The sequence below is a fragment of the Schistocerca cancellata genome, chromosome 4, assembly GCF_023864275.1.
Source record: "Schistocerca cancellata isolate TAMUIC-IGC-003103 chromosome 4, iqSchCanc2.1, whole genome shotgun sequence".
In the NCBI taxonomy this organism is placed as follows: Eukaryota; Metazoa; Arthropoda; class Insecta; order Orthoptera; family Acrididae; genus Schistocerca; species Schistocerca cancellata.
Window position 1 is genome coordinate 662328445 of NC_064629.1, and position 15847 is coordinate 662344291.

The 15847-nt window shown below is 45.9% G+C and overlaps 1 long non-coding RNA gene across 1 annotated transcript; it reads left to right on the top strand.

Moving 5' to 3' along the window:
- The first annotated feature begins 279 nt into the window (after nt 1-279).
- On the top strand, nt 280-13838 carry LOC126184956 (uncharacterized). Its single transcript, XR_007536914.1, has 2 exons — nt 280-490; nt 13497-13838. It is a non-coding gene; the product is annotated as an uncharacterized LOC126184956 (long non-coding RNA).
- The last annotated feature ends 2009 nt before the right edge of the window (nt 13839-15847 follow it).

Here is a 15847-nt window from a genome sequence, read left to right on the forward strand (position 1 = left end):
AAGCTCACCTTTACGTCCGGTTGACACGTTTCCGTCTGCGGATTGTTGCCGCTTCAATCTGATGGATACGAGCTGGCAGAGCCTGTTGGCCTGGTAGTTAGTATGTAACCTGGGCCATGGTAGGAAATTTCGACATCCTGTTTGCGCCTGGATGCGCACACTGTGCACTCGCCGCATGTCAGCGCGTGCCGAACGTACCGTTAATGCATTAGGACGTAGACGACGTCTTTGCTGCGTGGGCGTGCTCTCCCGGACCGCGCCACGGTTCTGCCGCGGTGCGAGCGCACAGTCTGGCGCACGCCACAGACCACGCCGCTCCCGCGCACTGTCCTGTTTTCTCGTCGCTCCGCCGAGGGTCCATACAGCCTCACCGCCGCATGCAGATGTCGCTGCCGCCGCCCCGTCATCTCGACGTCCGGCGCTGCGCCGTACCGCTAGTCCGCCGGCACCATCGCCTTCGCCGCTGCCTCCGTCGATACACGACGTTGATGTAAGTATCGCTGTAATGTGTCCTTACTTCTCTCCACTGTCTGCGCTGCGAGCTTCAGCCGCGGGAACTCGTCACTGTTTAGTATAGGTTACTATCGAGACCCCTCTTATGTAACGTTGTTGATCTACACAAATCTTGGCCCTAATACTGTAACCATGCCTGATACGCGTTCGCGTACTTTGCCAGAGCGGCCAGAAACGGCTTCTGCAGCCGCTGTTGCTTCAAATAATAAGATAGATCGTCTCACGCTCCAACAAACACAACTTAATCAAATGGAACTTGACAAACAAACGAGTATCGTCACATACAGATAAATATACGACATAGTAGAAAATCACATGACTGCAGCAATACTACAATTAATATCTACATTAAATTTAGAGATAAGTCCGAAATAACAAATAAAATAACGATTTTCCTGTTTGTACAAAGGAATACAAGTAATTCTTTAGCTGGCGAAGAGTTCTCGGGCTTCCAGCCGGGTGGCGGTGTCCTCAAACTGCGACGTTTCAACGAGTGACATACTCATCATCTTCTGGCGAAGACTTCGCCAGAAGATGATGAGTATGTCACTCGTCGAAACGTCGCAGTTTGAAGACACCGCCACCCGGCTGGAAGCACGAGAACACTTCGCCAGCTGTATACGCCGGGAAAGCATACATTCACAATTCTTTAGCTTTTTGGACAATTATTTTCGAACATGTAATTGTGTAATACGTAAAATGTATAAGATGCAAACTGTAAAGCATGTGAATTTAATAATAGTGTACATAAACATACATATGCAGTATCATAAGACTTAACTACACAATCACGAACGCACAACACCAATGAGAAATGCCTTTCGGGGATACGAGGCTCGAAGTCACCCTTCCGAGGCTCCTCTTCTTCTTATGGCGTGGTCAACTGGAGGAAGTAATTGTAGTAACAAATAGTACTGTTAAATCTTACACACAAGCCAGGTAGAGCTAATCTCACGAAATACATACATAAAATAGTAACCATAGTTGAATAGAAGATGCTACTTCAAATGAGACGGGCCCGAAATGTTTACCGAAGCCCTGCCACTTGAAATAGCCAAGTAAAGGGACCTCTTTTATTATCTAAATCTTTCCTTTCTTCTGTTATTTCTTCTTAAGAATATAGTTTAAAAAATTTCCTTGCCCAAATTGTACTTCGTGTATCACATTTTTCTTTAATTAATAATGTAATTATGTAAAGGGCAAGAAAAAAATACGAGCAACAGCACTGAGAGAGCTGTAGAAAAAGATGAAGAGTTTGTCTCTGCAGCTTGTCGCTAATTTTTAATAGCAAACGACCCACCATAATAACCAAGGCGGTGAGTCACTCTATAATGTTAATAAGTAAATAAATAAATAATAACTGGACAAATTAGAGTTACAGAGAATCTCGATGAAGCTTTACGTAAGCCCCACAGTGGAACCCGGCGCGCGTCGATACAGACAGCTGCGAGCTCCTCCAGAGCTCCTGCAGTGGATCCCATCTTATGTGTGCCTAATGTTGCCAGTTCTCTCCCTGTAGTTACTTCTGTACCTTCATTTTATGGAAAACTGGGTGAAAATACGAATTGACGCATGGTGCAGGGAATGGCAATTGAATCTCAATGTATACAAGTGTAATGCGCTGCGAATACATAGAAAGAAAGATCCTTTATCATTTAGCTACAATATAGCAGGTCAGCAACTGGAAGCAGTTAATTCCATAAATTATCTGGGAGTAGGCAATAGGAGTGATTTAAAATGGAATGATCATATAAAGTTGATCGGCGGGAAAGCAGATGCCAGACTGAGATTCATTGGAAGAATCCTAAGGAAACGCAATCCGAAAACAAAAGAATTAGGTTACAGTACACTTGTTCGCCCACTGCTTGAATATTGCTCAGCAGTGTGGGATCCGTGCCAGATAGGGTTGATAGAAGAGATAGAGACGATCCAACGGAGAGCAGCACGCTTCGTTACAGTATCATTTAGTAATCGTGAAAGCGTTACGGAGATGACTGATAAACTCCAGTGGAAGACTCTGCAGGAGAGACGCTCAGTAGCTAGCTACGGGCTTTTGTTGAAGTTTCGAGAACATACCTTCACCGACGAGTCAAGCAGTAGATTGCTCCCTCCCTACCTATATCTCTCGAAGAGACCATGAGGATAAAATCAGAGAGATTAGAGCCCACGCAGAGGCATACCGACAATCTTTCTTTCCACGAACTATACGAGACTGGAATAGAAGGGGGAACCGATAGCGGTACTCAAAGTACCCTCTGCCACACACCGTCAGTAGATGTAGATGTAGAAATCTCATCACATTTCTCCAAAATGCCCGTGATACATGGAGGACATGTTCTTCGCCTGACAGCTTTCTTTTGAACGTAACAAAATTAAAACTTTCTGGCGATGCACGCAGGTATGTGGAATCAGTTGATATGTTGCGTGACGCAGTCACTGTCGATGTCCTGGCCAATGGGTTAGCAGAACGCTACTCCGACGAACGAGGTGTCAGTTATTACCGAGATCGGTTATCGACACTTCGACAGAAGAACGGAGAGGAGTTCGAAGCGTTCGCTGATCTCATTAGAACGGCATCTAGCGAAACTTATGCCTAAGGGAAGGATGAAACCTGTAGTTATGTGCTAATCGAAGAGACGGAAGCCAGAGCGATTGATGTGTTCATACGGGGAATTAAACCATAGATTGAGAGTGAGATAGAAGTAGCATCCCCCACTTCTTTGCATGAGACAGTGCGATTGGCGTTAATATTCCAAGAAGCAGGATGACTCGTTGCGGCCCCTGCATGAAGTAATGAACTGCGCCAAGTTTTTGTCAATAACACCGTTTGTCTACATCTACATTTATTCTCCGCAAGCCACACAACGGTGTGTGGCGGAGGGCACTTTACGTGCCATTGTCATTACCTCCCTTTCCTGTTCCAGTCGCGTATGGTTCGCGGGAAGAACGACTGCTAGAGAGCCTCCGTGCGCGCTCGAATCTCTCTAATTTTACATTCGTGGTGTCCTCAGGAGGTATAAGTAGGGGGAAGCAATATATTCGATACCTCATCCAGAAACGCACCCTCTCGAAACCTAGACAGCAAGCTACATCGCGATGCAGAGCGCTTCTCTTGCAGAGTCTGCCACTTGAGTTTGCTAAACATCTCCGTAACGCTATCACGCTTACCGAATAACCCTGTGAAGAAACGCGCCGCTCTTCTTTGGATCTTCTCTATCTCCTCTGTCAACCCGACCTGGTACGGATCCCACACTGATGAGCAATACTCAAGTATAGGTCGAACGAGTGTTTTGTAAGCCACCTCCTTTATTGATGGACTACATTTTCTAAGGACTCTCCCAATGAATCTCAACATGGCACCCGCCTTACCAACAATTAATTTTATATGATCATTCCACTTCAAATCGTCCCGTACGCATACTTCCAGATATTTTACAGAAGTAACTGCTACCAGTGTTTGTTCCGCGATCATATAATCATACAATAAAGGATCCTTCTTTCTATGTATTCGCAATACATTACATTTGTCTATGTTAAGGGTCAGTTGCCACTCCCTGCACCAAGTGCCTATCCGCTGCAGATCTTCCTGCACTTCGCTGCAATTTTCTAATGCTGCAACTTCTCTGTATACTACAGCATCATCCGCGAAAAGCCGCATGGAACTTCCGACACTATCTACTAGGTCATTTATATATATTGTGAAAAGCAATGGTCCCATAACACTCCCCTGTGGTACGCCAGAGGTTATTTTAACGTCTGTAGACGTCTCTCCATTGAGAACAACATGCTGTGTTCTGTTTGCTAAAAACTCTTCAATCCAGCCACACAGCTGGTCTGATATTCCGTAGGCTCTTACTTTGTTTATCAGGTGACAGTGCGGAACTGTATCGAACGCCTTCCGGAAGTCAAGCAAAATGGCATCTACCTGGGAGCCTGTATCTAATATTTTCTGGGTCTCATGAACAATTAAAGCGAGTTGGGTCTCTCACGATCGCTGTTTCCGGAATCCATGTTGATTCCTACAGAGTAGATTCTGGGTTTCCAGAAACGACATGATACGCGAGCAAAAAACATGTTCTAAAATTCTACAACAGATCGATGTCAGCCTATAGTTTTGCGCATCTGCTCGACGACCCTTCTTGAAAACTGGAACTACCTGTGCTCTTTTCCAATCATTTGGAACCTTCCGTTCCTCTAGAGACTTGCGGTACACGGCTGTTAAAAGGGGCGCAAGTTCTTTCGCGTACTCTGTGTAGAATCGAATTGGTATCCCGTCAGGTCCAGTGGACTTTCCTCTGTTGAGTGATTTCAGTTGCTTTTCTATTCCTTGGGCACTTATTTCGATGTCAGTCATTTTTTCGTTTGTGCGAGGATTTAGAGAAGGAACTGCAGTGCGGTCTTCCTCTGTGAGACAGCTTTGGAAAAAGGTGTTTAGTATTTCAGCTTTACGCGTGTCATCCTATGTTTCAATACCATTATCATCTCAGAGTGTCTGGATATGCTTTTTCGGTCCACTTACTGATTTAACGTAAGACCAGAACTTCCTAAAATTTTCTGTCAAGTCGATACATAGAATTTTATTTTAGAATTCACAGAACGCTTTACGCATAGCCCTCCTTACGCTAACTTTGACTTGACATCGTTTAGCTTCTGTTTGTCTGAGAAGTTTCCTAAGGAAAGGATCAAACCTGTTGTTATGTGCTAATCGAAGAGACAGAAGCCGGAGCGATTGATGGGTTCATAAGGGGAATTAACCCACAGAATGAGAGTGAAATAAAAGTATCTTCCCCCACTTCTCTGCATGAGACAGTGCGATTGACGTAAATATTAGAAGAAGTAGTATGACTCGTTGCGACCCTGCATGAAGTAATGAACTGCGCCGAGTTTTTGTCAATAACACCGTTTGTCAGCGGTGTGGAAAGCCGAACAACATCGCAAAGCGTTGTCGCGCTCCTTGTTGCACAAAATACCTCACCATAGGGCATCCAAGCGATAATTGTCCACAGCACAATAGACGGAGTTTGCCACAAAGGGCTTCTCCGCAACCCCGAGTGGAACAATACGCAATGGAGTGAGGGGCAGGCCCTGCCACCCACTCTCGCTCCCAGCCAGAACTATGAACCTTGTTAAGATAGGAAGGATTAATGAGGTGGGAAAGTTAATATTAGAAAGTAAACTCGGAGGAAAGAGTGTCCGTATGTTGGTACATACAGGAGCTCAAACTAGTATTTTATTTGTGTCCTAACATGGCAGACGTGTGCTCAAGCCGTCGTGGTACGATATAAATGGCTTAGGCGAGAAGGTAATAATAAAGTCTGGAACTGTTTTGGCGATCTGCAAATCAACGGGAAAAATATGGGTTTGATATAGAAGTAGTGAGGAGAGACAAACGAGATTTTGATGCCATTTTAGGGAATGATTTGCTGCACCGTTTTCAGGGAGTGATGGATTACAAGCCACGAACTATTCAATTCATTGAGGCAACCCACTGTTTTGTCAGTAAGCATGTGCCTCAGTCGCGAGGAATTCGGGGGTATGAGGCGTCTTCCTCAAGTTCCGCGAGAACCACGTACATGGGCGTTAAAACCTCCCAAATCTGACAGAATCGGCGGAGGTATGGGAGAAGTTCTCTGGATTTGTGCGAAAACTAGAAAACTGCCGAGATCGGACTTTCTGGTCGATCCGCGCAGCCAGAAGGCCGTTCTTAACCGGTTGCAAATCCTTGTGAGAGAAGCATAAGTAAATCAGAAATTTTGGGAAGGAAGTTTAGAGTACCAGTTTGCACTGGAAATTTCAGTCAACGAGATATCGATGTTCCACGTGGAACAATATTGGTAGGTGGAGAACAGGTTACAGATACAGAAGTTCAGTATGAAAACAGTTTAAGGAAAGTAGGAAGAAAAATTTGCCAGTGAGAAAAGTTTGTAAAATTATGCCTTTGTTAAGGAATCACTTACGAGAGAAGTTGGCACATTTGCCTAAGTCAGATCAGAATCTTTTGTACTCAGTTCTAGAGGAATATGTGTGGCTATACGAGAAATGGCAGTATTTGCCAGCACATGAAATCGTAAAGCACGAAATTCCCACTGGAGATGTTAGACCGAGCGCTCAGAAACCGAACCGTAGAGACTACAATATCATTTACAATCGGCTGCTGAAGAAACTATTCAACAGCAGCTGGCTGCAGGGATAATACAACTCTCTACAAGCCCATGGTCGTCACTCATCGTCTTGGTCCCAAATAAATCATTAAATCGAGGAAAATCCTATCGTCTATGTGTCCATTTGAGACCAGTAAGCAGACTCACCACCCCTAACACTTATCATCTGCCCTATATCAACGAAACGTTGGACACATTAGGGAATTATGAGCATTTCACCACTCTGTGCACCACCAAATTCCGATTGCGCGACAAGATCGACCCAAAACCGCTTTTGTGATTATATGAGTTTCTTTGTATGCCTTTTAAGCTATGAAATACCCCTGCCACTTTTCGAAGGTTCGCTGACTTACTATTGAGAAGATTGAAGCTTACTATGTGTCTTGAGTATCTGGATGATATGATAATTTTTTCATGGGCGATTGAGGAACACGTAGAGAGATTAAGTTGTATGTTGTCTAGATTGCGAAGTGCATACTTAAGATTGAATACAAAGAAGTATTCATTTGACAAGTCACAGGTCCAGTACCTGGAAAATATTGTTAGTGCAGATGGCATTAAGCGAGACCCTAGGGTGACAGAAGCTGTAGACAATTTTTCTGTATGTGCAAACGTTAAAGGGTTGCAATCGTTTTTCGGTATAGCAAATTATTATCGCTGTTTTGTAAAGGACTGTGCTATGATAGCCAAACCATTGACGAAGTTGTTAAAGAAGGTTGTTGAATTCGCATCGACCGAGGAGTGTGAGATAGCTATGAACAAAATTAAAAACGATTTAACTAGTTCAACTTTGCTAATCTAACGATATTTTTAAAAACCATTTATTCTATCCACAGACGCATTGACTACGCCATGGGCGCAATTCTTTCTTAGGAATATAATGGTGAGGAAAGGCCTATAGTTTACACCTCTAGGCCAATGAATTCAGCTGAGATTAATTATACACTGGTGTCCAAAATTAAAGCAACAAACGGAAATTTTGCAAGGTTGCGTTTATTTTGCCACAAAACAGCATAAACAGGTGATAGTAAAGTAGAACCAATGTAAAGAATACAGAACGTAAACAACTGAAACATGAATAACGGTAGATAAATATGTTCTTCGTTTTTTCAACGGATTTGCACACACATTCCGACAACTGGTTAATGTGCTCAGTATGGGATGTGACCACTTCTGGCCTCACAACGACGTACCATGCTGTGAATGATGTCATCAGTCTCATGTTGAGGCAATAACGCCCATTCTTCCTGCAGAGCTGTTCGCAGTCTTGGAGAGTGGTTGGTGGATGCTGACGTGAAGCAGTTTGTCTCCCTAGTGCATGCCAGACATGCCCTATGGGATTCAAATCTGGAGAGTGAGCAGGCCACGCCATGCGTGCAATATCTTCCGTTTCCAAGAAAGCATCAACCACCCGTGCCCTACGAGGTCGAGCGTTATCGTCTAGAAGTTCGAAGCCTGGGGCCACACACCTCCCAAAAACAGCGACTGATGTCCCAAGATCTCGTCACGATACCTGGCAGCAGTTAAACCTTGCCGATTCACCTTTACAATTTCATGAAGAGGAGTTCGAGTGGTAAAGATAATCCCTGCCCACACCGATATCGGTCTCTTTGCACAATGTTGAGTCCCGAAATCGTGGTCCACGTTCCCTCCAGATGCGAATCCATCGAGAATAACTCTCCAGACTAAATTGGGACTCATCTGTGAAAACAACATTGGCCCACTGTTCGAGCGTCCAGGTGGCATGTAGATGTTCCCTTTGTGAAAACGCGTCAGAGATTGACATAGAGCAGGTCTCCGACAATAAAGGCCACTCCGCCGAAGCCTTCTGTACACCGTTCGCCTCGATACAACACGTCCAGTGGATACTGCGAGGTCACATGCCAGTGGGGCTACTGTTGCGCCCTTACAGCCAAATAACGGTCCTCTCTTCTTATGTCACACGTGTTCGGCCCTGTGCTGGTCTTCGGTACACAGTTTCGGTCTCTATAAACTGTGGCTGCATCAAAGAAGCAACAGAACGATTCACATTAAGCCATCGGGCCATATCAGTTTGAAACTGTTCTGCTTCCAGAATTCTATAGACCTCCACCGCAGGGTCTGATAGGCATCTTCTTTGTGTCTCACTGCACCGTCTGTCACTGTGTACACAGGGATTTTGGACGTGGGGCTATTCGGCAAATACTACCTCGTTTCATGGGTGCCCCGACATCATCGTTGGCGTGGTTGTCCATTTATCGGAGTGCCATCTTCCGTGCAGAACACGATCTTACGGATATCTGGTTGGCAGTTTGTATGCATGTATCGTGAATTAGACACAGGACAGGGAAATAGCGGCTTGTTGCTTTAATTTTGGACACCAGTGTAGTACTACCAAGAAACAACTTTTAGTCCTTATGTTTGAAGTTACTTATTTTAAACGCTACCTATATGGACGCAACTGCACTGTGGTCACTGATCACTACGCCCTTGTATGGATGTTAAGTTTAAAAGAACCCAGTACTTACGTAATTCGCTGGGGTCGAAGGTGGCAGAGTATGAATACACAGTACGCCACAAGACCCGCTTAGGCAACAGAGTGGCAATATATAAACAATTACAGCAGCTGTTACGGCACAATGTCATGGCAGTTTACAGGCCTGCCATAATGGGGGACGTGCAATGGATGCTAGGACAGCCTCTCGCTTTTGGTGGAAAGACTGATGTACGGAAATTTTAGTCACATGTAGTTGGTACTCCGGAGAATTATTGACTCTCACCTTTATCTACGATAGCAATGTAAGCCAAAGCAATTAATTAAAATTCACAGCAGCACCGCACCTGCTGAAGAGGCGGATGAACTATCCACTACATCATACTGCCACTACAGGTACCACACCTGCATGGACCACCCTAGTACGTCTCCCTCACCAATATAAATTCCAGTCCACGCCTCATCCCATTGCTACACTATATGATCAAAAGTATCCGGACACCAACAAAAACATACGTTTTTCATATTAGATGCACTGTGCTGTCACCTACTGCCAGGTACTCCTTATCAGCAACCTCAGTAGTCATTAGACATCGTGAGAGAGCAGAATGGGGCGCTCTGCGGAACTCACGGACTTCGAACGTGGTTCAAATGGCTCTGAGCACTATGGGACTTAACATTTGAGGCCATCAGACCCCTAGAACATAGAACTACTTAAACCTAACTAACCTAAGGACATCACACACATCCATGTCCGAAGCAGGATTCGAACCTGCGACCATAGCGGTCTCGCGGTTCCAGACTGTAGCGCCTTGAACCGCTCGGCCACACCGGCCAGCACTTCGAATGTGGTCAGGTGATTGGGTGTCACCTGTGTCATGCGTCTGTACGCGAGATTTGCACACTCCTAAACATCCCTAGCTCCACTGTTTCCGATGTGATAGTGAAGTGAAAACGTGAAGGGACACGTACAGCACAAAAGCGCACAGGCCGACCTCATCTGTTGACTGACAGGGGCCGCCGACAGTTGAAGAGGGTCGTAATGTGTAATAGACAGACATCTATCCAGACTATCACACAGGAATTCCACACTGCATCAGGATCCACTGCAAGTACTATGACAGTTAGGCGGGAGGTGAGAAAACTTGGATATCATCTTAGAGGGGCTGCTCATAAGCCACACATCACGCCGGCAAATGACAAACGACGCCTTGCTTGGTGTAAGGAGCGTAAACATTGGACGATTGAACAGTGGAAAAAGGTTGTGTGGAGTGACGAATCACGGTACACATTGTGGCGATCCGATGGCAGGGTGTGGGAATGGCGAATGCCCGGTGAACGTCATCTGTCAGCGTGTGCAGTGCCAACAGTAAAATCTGGAGGCGGTGGTGTTGTGGTGTGGTCGTGTTTTTCGTGGAGGGGGCTTGCACCCTTTGTTGTTTTGCGTGGCACTATCACAGCACAGGCCTACATTGATGTTTAAATCACCTTCTTGCTTCCCACTCTTGCCGGCAGCAGTGGCCGAGCGGTTCTAGGCGCGACAGTCTGGAAACGCGCGACCGCTACGGTCGCAGGTTCGAATCCTGCCTCGGGCATGGATGTGTGTGATGTCCTTATGTTAGTTAGGTTTAAGTAGTTCTAAGTTCTAGGGGACTGATGACCTCAGAAGTTAAGTCCCATAGTGCGCAGAGCTATTTGAACCATTTTTGAACCTTCCCACTGTTGAAAAGCAATTCGGGGATGGCGATTGCATCTCTCAGCACTATCGAGCACCGGTTCATAATGCACGGCCTGTGGCGGAGTGGTTACACGACAATAACATCCCTGTAATGAACTGGCGTGCACAGAGTCATGACCTGAATCCTATAAAACACCTTTGGGATGTTTTGGAACGCCGACTTCGTGGCAGGACTCACCGACCGACACCGATACCTCTCCTCAGTGCAGCACTCCGTGAAGAATGGGCTGCCATTCCCCAATAAACCTTCCAGCACCTGATGGAACGTATACCTGCGAGAGTGGAAGCTGTGGTCAAGACTAAGGGTGGGCGAACACCATGCTGAATTCCAGCATTACCGATAGAGGACCCCACGAACTTGTAAGTGATTTTCAGCCAGGTGTACGGATACTTTTGATCACATAGAGTATTACCCTTCAGTATTGCCAAGGCTCTCCGTTATTGGAATAGCACCTTAGCAATGAGCGAAATGGGGTTAATCCTGCCTGTACCTCAAGCGTAGGTGATATATTGATCACATATAGTTGATATTTCTTAATATGCTTACTCCCACACATCCTGGAATACCTACATCGGACTTAGTGGCAGAAAGCACGATTCTGAAGAATTTTTACAAACTCTGAGCTTATAGCGAGCCTGCCCCCTACGCGTCAGAATTATGAAGCCCCTGCTGGACAAACATGTCGGACTTAATCAAACTTTTGAAGAAAAGAACACTAGTACAAGACACCGGAATAACGCATTTGGGTACATGATCGTCATTTAGTGATCAATCAAAGTGCGAAAGCTATTGCAAGTTTTTGACAGTTAATACTGTAATCAACCACAATGGAGATATTCTTTTGCATTTTTACATTCTGTCCTATTACACTCCTGGAAATGGAAAAAAGAACACATTGACACCGGTGTGTCAGACCCACCATACTTGCTCCGGACACTGCGAGAGGGCTGTACAAGCAATGATCACACGCACGGCACAGCGGACACACCAGGAACCGCGGTGTTGGCCGTCGAATGGCGCTAGCTGCGCAGCATTTGTGCACCGCCGCCGTCAGTGTCAGCCAGTTTGCCGTGGCATACGGAGCCCCATCGCAGTCTTTAACACTGGTAGCATGCCGCGACAGCGTGGACGTGAACCGTATGTGCAGTTGACGGACTTTGAGCGAGGGCGTATAGTGGGCATGCGGGAGGCCGGGTGGACGTACCGCCGAATTGCTCAACACGTGGGGCGTGAGGTCTCCACAGTACATCGATGTTGTCGCCAGTGGTCGGCGGAAGGTGCACGTGCCCGTCGACCTGGGACCGGACCGCAGCGACGCACGGATGCACGCCAAGACCGTAGGATCCTACGCAGTGCCGTAGGGGACCGCACCGCCACTTCCCAGCAAATTAGGGACACTGTTGCTCCTGGGGTATCGGCGAGGACCATTCGCAACCGTCTCCATGAAGCTGGGCTACGGTCCCACACACCGTTAGGCCGTCTTCCGCTCACGCCCCAACATCGTGCAGCCCGCTTCCAGTGGTGTCGCGACAGGCGTGAATGGAGGGACGAATGGAGACGTGTCGTCTTCAGCGATGAGAGTCGCTTCTGCCTTGGTGCCAATGATGGTCGTATGCGTGTTTGGCGCCGTGCAGGTGAGCGCCACAATCAGGACTGCATACGACCGAGGCACACAGGGCCAACACCCGGCGTCATGGTGTGGGGAGCGATCTCCTACACTGGCCGTACACCACTGGTGATCGTCGAGGGGACACTGAATAGTGCACGGTACATCCAAACCGTCATCGAACCCATCGTTCTACCATTCCTAGACCGGCAAGGGAACTTGCTGTTCCAACAGGACAATGCACGTCTGCATGTATCCCGTGCCACCCAACGTGCTCTAGAAGGTGTAAGTCAACTACCCTGGCCAGCAAGATCTCCGGATCTGTCCCCCATTGAGCATGTTTGGGACTGGATGAAGCGTCGTCTCACGCGGTCTGCACGTCCAGCACGAACGCTGGTCCAACTGTGGCGCCAGGTGGAAATGGCATGGCAAGCCGTTCCACAGGACTACATCCAGCATCTCTACGATCGTCTCCATGGGAGAATAGCAGCCTGCATTGCTGCGAAAGGTGGATATACACTGTACTAGTGCCGACATTGTGCATGCTCTGTTGCCTGTGTCTATGTGCCTGTGGTTCTGTCAGTGTGATCATGTGATGTATCTAACCCCAGGAATGTGTCAATAAAGTTTCCCCTTCCTGGGACAATGAATTCACGGTGTTCTTATTTCAATTTCCAGGAGTGTATATTGAACAATATGACATTTGAATACTCAGGCAACTACTGCCAACAGGACGATGAATCACATGTTAGACCACTTCTAGTAAACCCTATAGTGAAAAACCAATTGTTATTTTACCACTAGTGCCATATACACCCTACACTTGAAGACGAACTAGATACTCATAAGCCACTTTTTTTTTTTATTCGCTTAAATGCAGACGCAACTTACATATTTCGTACTGAGCTAGTCCAGTGCTAGTTTAAGAAGACATACTGCATATTACGATTATTACTGAGCTCTCATTATTCATCGCATTAATATGAAACTTCTCATCTACACAGGTGGATCTGTCACCGAAGAACTACCGACGCCGTCACTGATGCAGCGCGGATGAGTTGAGCACAAGTAAATGAAGCACCAAGGCGCACGAGGATTCGCATTTGGAACAGAGGTGTGCTGATTCAGTAACATTAACGACGTTAGGAAGTTCCATAAGGAAACACGTAAGAGTGCAAGCAACAGTTTAAACAGATACGAGGAAACAGTTTTTTTGTAACAAGAGTCAAGAAGCAGTGACAACATGAGATGTAAAGACGAATCAGTACCCTCAGAGGAGGCAGATACTTTTGAAGTACCTTCACAAGTTCCAGAGTTTGAGAAATAAAAGATAGGAGGAAGTTGCATCAGAATTAATTATAGGATGAGTTGACTACGCCCACTACTGCTCTGGCTACTAATGATATTTATTGTGTTTAGAGTAAGGTTCTTGAGCCATGCCTCACTATTTGTGCATTTTTGTGTGTTAGATCTTATGTATTTTGGTGTGAAAGAGTGACAGTTTTCCACTCCCTCTGAGCTTGGCCATAGAGATAAATGCATTTTTTATCATCTGAATACAGATAATTAATGAAAGGTACTGCCGTAATGCAGCTAGATACTGCACAGCATGAGCGAACATGTGTTGATAAAAGCATGTAGCGTGTGCCAATTCTTATTTGTTCAGTTATAAACTACATTGTTAGGGAAAACCTTCCCTCTAACTTTAAAGTTACTCCTCCCGTTGTGAATGATTCAGTGATTCATTGGTCCCCTTCGGAACGTTCATACCTTGTTAGGGTGTTTGATTTGAAATGGAACTTATGCACCATGATGCGCACTGCCACATCGCCCATTGATTTGGATCACGGGAGCAATTCTAATCAGGCATGAGGTAGAGTAGATTATTTCCATAATAACTAACAGTAGAAGTAGTAGCAGAAGTAGCTAACTGCGTCAAGGGGAGTTTATGATGGTTCATTCTACTAATAACACCACAACATTGCGCTAGAGGCACCACTCGGGATAATATCAACTTACCATAACATCACTGAGTGACAATTACGCTTTATACTGAAGGAATGGTTAATTTTAGTGACACGGCATGTGCTGGAATGAACTACTGGTAATAAGCTTCCTTACGCTACTGGCGGGGCTCGGTGTGCGTGTATCCATTCTGCCAATGAAAGTCTGGTGAATAAAACCCGTAATCGCTACAGTTATTTTTTGATTCCTCCGCAGTATTTCTTACCCTAACGCCACGTTACCAACTTTATTCTGTACTTCCTTCTTCTTTCGAGGAGAAGTCAGTCCAGGTTAGTCTGGACTGAGTCGCTCCGACAGTACCAAATCCATTTCATTTTTACCATTCAACAGCAACGAGGTATTGCTCCTTCCTTGCTGCAGTATTCCACGCTTAGTTTCGCCCTGGTTTCCCGTAAGGCATCGGTGTTTCGGATTGCCAGCCAAGCAGACGGCCGATGTTTTGGGCGAAACAACGTAGTGATGATCAATCAGTAGTGTTTGGACAATTCTAGGGAGAAAGCCCTTTCATATTGGCCTACACTAGGTCTCCAACACATCTTTCCCTACCTACACTTACGGCTTCCCTACTTTCTAAAGACGTTACTCTTGGCATCCTACCTTCTGATCATCACAAGTACGCATGAATATCTGTCATAGATCTCTGCTTTTCCCATCAGTCATTTTTATTTTGATGGAAACTGAGTGACCTACCCAGTTGTTGTACACTTGTACATCTCTTGTAGACCCTACTCACCCTTGAGAGCGCCTAATAGTATTATGACCTACTCGTGCTGAGAAAGTATCCTCTCAAAACTTCAAGAATATGCACAAAGGGCAATAACGAACACGATAAAATAACAAATGAATGTCATGGGCACGAGGGCAGTTTTAGTTTTTTTCTGGTTACTCCCCCTTTCCTGAGGTGAACTCGGATCTCGTCTATGCATTTGGCAGAGTTTTTGCAACTTTATCCTGTATCGCTTTCACTAGGTAGTGGCTGCGCAAATGCGTAAAGACATTCCCGGTTCCTCTGAGACTTCTTGTTACCTCTGTACCTCGGTGGGACCTCCAATTCTACTGTCAACAGCTTTCAAAAATGGTTCAAATGGCTCAAAGTACTATAGGACTTAACATCTGAGGTCATCAGTACCCTAGAACGTAGAACTACTTAAGCATAACTAACCTAAGGACATCACAATACTGAGGCAGGATTCGAACCTGCGGCCGTAGCATTCGCGCGGTTCCGGACTGAAGCGCCTAGAACCGCTCGGCCACCGCAGCCGGCTCAACACCTTTACTTAGCTCTTGAGACCGAATAAAATGCGAGCGTTCATAGCAACAAAACGACTTT